This window comes from Gossypium arboreum, chromosome 13 (genome assembly GCF_025698485.1).
Source record: "Gossypium arboreum isolate Shixiya-1 chromosome 13, ASM2569848v2, whole genome shotgun sequence".
NCBI lineage: Eukaryota > Viridiplantae > Streptophyta > Magnoliopsida > Malvales > Malvaceae > Gossypium > Gossypium arboreum.
Window position 1 is genome coordinate 104,062,491 of NC_069082.1, and position 5,094 is coordinate 104,067,584.

A 5,094-nucleotide genomic window follows, 5' to 3' on the forward strand; every position below is an offset into this window, starting at 1 on the left:
TACAGCAGTTTGTTCAGTTTGATGGTTTGAAGGATGAGGATCCCAACACTCACTTGGCGAATTTTCTGGAGTTTTGCGACACTTTCAAAATTAATCGCGTTTCTGATGATGCCATTCACCTTCGGTTATTCCCTTTTCCACTGAGAAACAAAGCTAAATAGTGGTTGAACTCGTTACCACGAGGGCCCAACACTACTTGGGAACAAATGACCGAAAAATTTCTACTAAAATATTTTTCACCGGCTAAAACAGCTAAGTTACGTAATGATATCTTTTATTTTTTGCAGATGGACTTAGAAACACTTTACGATGCATGGGAGAGATACAAGGATCTATTGCGAAGGTGCCCTCACCATGGGTTACCTCTATGGCTACAAGTTCAAACGTTTTACAATGGTGTGAATCCCTCAATAAGACAGATGATTGACGCAGATGCTGGAGGAACCATCAAAAACAAAACACCTAAAAAGTCTTATGAATTCATTGAAGAAATGTCACTAAATAATTATCAGTGGCAAGTCATGAGGACTAAGCCAACAAAAACAGCCAGTGTTTATAACGTCAACTCAGTTACTATGCTGTCAAATCAAGTAGAACTTCTCAATAAAAAGATTGATGGTTTACTTGGTTCTACGCAGGTACATCCAGTAATGAGGTGTGACTCAAGTGGAGGAGGTGTGCATACAGAATATCAATCCTTCAATCCTACAATCGAAGAGGAACAAGTCAACTATATGGGTAACAATAACTTTCGATCTCAAAATAACCCATATAATAATACTTATAATACAGGTTAGAGGAACCACCCAAATTTCTCTTGGGGTGGTCAAGGGAATCAAAAGCCACAAAATCCTCAGGGTTTTAAACAGCCACCTTATCAGTAAAAGAAGAAACCAAACCTTAAAGAGATGCTCTCTAAATTCATCTCGGTATCAAAAACCCGTTTCCAAAATACCAAGACAGCACTTAAGCATCAACAAGCATCGATCCAAGGGCTCGAAACTCAAATAGGTCAGCTATTTAAACTAATCTCCGAACGACCACAAGGTAGCTTACCAAGTAATACTGAACCTAATCCAAGGAAACACTTCAACGCAATTAGTACTCAAGATAAGAAGGATTTATTGCGCCTGAGCCAGAATTGATACAAGAAATGTGGTGAGTAAAGGTGAATGAAGAATATAGACTTTGTGTCCCATACCCTAACGCGGCAAGGAAAGACCGCTCAGACGAACAATTCAGTAAATTCCGTAAAATTTTGAAAAAATGACATATTAACTTACCGTTTATTGAAGCTTTTTCGCAGATACCAAATACAATGAAATTTTTAAAAGAGCTTTTAGTAAATAAGTGGAAGTTGGACGAAGCGTCGCATATGGAGCTAAACGTAGTCTGCTCAGCTATTCTACAGAATAAGATACCCCACAAATTGAAAGATCCAGGGAGTTTTACAATTCCTTGCTTAATTGGTAGTTTAGATATAAGTCATGCATTAGCTGATTTAGGGGCTAGTATTAACGTCATGCCGTACAAAATGTTTAAGCAACTAGGTCTTGGGAAACCTAAACAAACTAGGATGAGCATTCAATTGGCAGATAAAACTATAAGATTTCCTAGGGTTATTATTGAAGATGTACTCGTGAAAGTAGATAAGTCCATATTTCCCGTTGATTTCGTTGCTCTAGACATAGAGGAGGATAATAACATCCCTTTGATTTTAGGGAGGCCCTTTTTAGCAACTGCTAAAACAATTATTGATGTTGGCACAGGTGAGCTTACACTTCGTAAGGGAGACGAAATGATCACCCTTCAAGCTCATAATTCTGGCATCACATCGAACATTGAAGGTAATAGTCCACACCAATCTACTAAAACTAACAATATAACTTTGCAGAAATTGAGCTTCAAAAAAGTTCACGAGCCATGTTCCAAAAAAGATAGAGGACACATTCATGAAGAACGAAGGCTACGGATAGACGAGCTAGATGAATGGTCAGCACACAAATCGAGAACACATGATAAATCGAAACTAAGCCAAAACAAGCCCGATACCACTCCAAATCAACTTAAGGTTAGCGATAAAGTCTTACTAGATGTCGCAGATCTACTCATTGCCACTACCACACCGAATGAGGAAATCCCTCTTACGGTACTCAGTATTTTTCCATTCGGTATGGTGGAGGTGAGTCATCCCAGGTTCAGCACTTTTAAGGTAAACAACACCCGATTAAAACCCTATTTTGATGAGATTGATAGTAGGAATGAGCAGTATAAACTCCTCAAACCTCCATGACCATTTACTGAAGAGGTAAGTCGAGCTTAGAATATAAATAAGCGCTTCTCGAGAGGCAACCCGAGTACTAACGATTTTAATTTATTTTAAATTCAAGTTTTAAACATTTAGGTCACCCACAGGGTTTTTGAAGCACAGGTTCCCAACTCCACAGGGCCGACCACACGGCCGTGCTTAAGGTCGTGTGACCAACACGGAGGGAAACACTGCCGTGCGATACGGCCATGCGAAAATAGGGTAAAAGATTTCCCCAAACACGGGCTGTGATAAAACGCTACGACCGTATGACATGGTCGTGGTCGAATCTGTCGAATAAACACGGGCGTGAGACACGCCCGTGTCTAACACCCGTGGACAACACTATCGAAATAACACGAGCATGCGAAAACCTACACGACTGTGGACGAAGCGAATCACGCCAGACACGATCGTGCGATACAATTACGTAGCGACACGGCCTAGACACACGGGCGTACGATAAGACCACATGGCGACATCTTAATTCACGACAAACACGGTCGAGCCACGGTGCACTCTGGCGTATGCCCCGGCCATGCCAGTTTAAAAATTAGAATAATTGTCTTATTTTATTTTTCTTTTATTAAGTTTTTAAGACTCAATCGTTTTTAAGATTCATTTGTTTTCCTTTTCAAAAAAATGGCTTACCTTCAGAGTCAAGCTTGCCATCCAAAGTTATCTCCAATACTCGATCTCGCCAATCCAAGGATATTATCTGTTCTTAATACAGGAAGTGTCACGCCTCCCCGTATCTTATTTTGTACTCTAATATCTATCTTTGTACATTGAGAGCAATGTACATCTTAAGTGTGGGGGGTATTTATTAATTATTGCCTTGTTCTCTTGAAAATCTCTCATATCATATTTAGGATAAATTTTGATTGGTTTATGATTTTAATTTATATATCTCGAATTAAAACATAGGGATTTATGCGTTGATTATTTAAACTTTAAGTCATTAGAGAATCAAGCATGATAAGTTGATTTTTAAGAATTTAAAATTATAAGTTATTTTCCCCAAGTCTAGATATTACTTTGAATTGGAATTCACGAGTCTAAACATCAAAAAGCCATAATTTTTGTGAGATTTTTGAGCCTTTTGAGCATCTATTCATCCTTTCATGCTCACTTTTATTATTGCTTTAAGTGCGTCAGAATTGAACTATTATTCTAGAACTTGCTTGATTATGCATGTCGAGACCACACCATTTGATTTGATATATCAAAATGACTAAGGCACTTAGGATTAACCCACTCATGCCATAAAAAGCCTACCTCCACGATTAACCCCTAGTAAACCCCATTGAGCCTAACAAGCCATTCTTTGTATTAACCTCAATATTAACCCTTAACCCATTATTGTTGAAATCCCCTAAATTAATCCCTATTTTTGTCGAGATTTGAATTGAATAAATTTTTTAGCTATGTCTTGTTCTTAATAGTTAGTCTATGTTATGTAACTTGTTCTTAAAAAAAAAAACTATGTATGCATATCTGTAATTTCATATTTTGAGAGAAACTCTGTTGTACGCAAGTGAAGACTAACTTTTTTTCTAGTTAGGCAATTTTTCAATTCAATCTCGATTCTAACCCTTTCTTTCAGCTTGTGACCACACCCCCCTAACCAAGCCTCACTTCAACCCTCTGAATACCTTTTGATTAATGTATCATTTTAAATTATAATGGTGGAGATTTAATTTTCATGCAAGCCTATGGTAATGACTTTTCATTATTGACTATTGAGTGCTTCATTTATTATCCTTAAATACCTTGAGTGATTTGAGTGAATCGTTAGTAAGGATATGAAAGTCTGTGATATTCTAAATCAAAGGTAATTACTTAGATGCGGAGAGACACCTATGTTTTCGGAATAAAATGCTCAACTTGGAATGTTTGAAACTTTTATGTCCTTTCAGTTAAATTCTCAATGTATGATTACCTATGGATTAATTTGAGATATTATTGATAGAAATTATAAGTTGAGAAGAATTTATTTTGATTATGAGTTAAGGATTTTACTTGAGGACAAGCAAATGCTTAAGTGTGGGGTTATTTGATAAACCGTAATTTATACATATTTTTCCCCCATGTTTAACGCATTTTATGGATGATTTTTCATTAGAATTGGTGAATTCGATGCTTCCAATGCTTTAATTTCATGTTTTACACTTAGGAGAGCATTGGAGAGCGAAAGGAACGAGAAACGAGCGAAAAACGGAGAAAATGAGCCAAAGTACGAAATCAACACGGCCTGGAGACTACACAGCTGTGTCAATCTGGCAGAATTGGAGCACGACTCACACGGGCATAGCACACGGCCGTGCCATTCTAACAGGCTCGAACACAGACGTGTCCTTGCCGAGCCCAAGTTAAGTCCAATTTGGAAAAGGCCACTTTTGCGGGCTTCTAGGCATTCCAAAGCCTATAAATACACCCTAGAAGAGGAGAAAAAGGGAGACGGAGAATAGGGGGTAAGTAATTACTCCAAGAAAGCTTATTGATCCATCTCAGAAACCGGATTCATCGTCAAGACTGAAGATCTCTCCTCAATTTCCCTTCAAGAGTTTTGGGTTTTCTTTATGTTTTGTATTCGTTATTCTTCTGAGATGTTTTCTTATTGAGTTATGAACTAAAACCCCTAAATACCTAAGGGGAATGAAACCTAAGACGAATCTTGTTATTATTTTCTGAATCGTATGATAAATATTTAACTTGTTCTTAATTATGTGTTTTTAATTCTTGTTTTGATATCCCAGGATACTGATTCAAGACATGCTCTTATT

The 5,094-nt window shown here is 37.5% G+C and overlaps 1 non-coding gene across 1 annotated transcript; it reads right to left on the minus strand.

The window, feature by feature from the left end:
• Window positions 1-254: 254 nt before the first annotated feature.
• LOC128287043 (small nucleolar RNA R71) lies at window positions 255-361 on the minus strand. The gene has a single exon (XR_008277743.1). It is a non-coding gene; the product is annotated as a small nucleolar RNA R71 (small nucleolar RNA).
• Window positions 362-5,094: the final 4,733 nt, after the last annotated feature.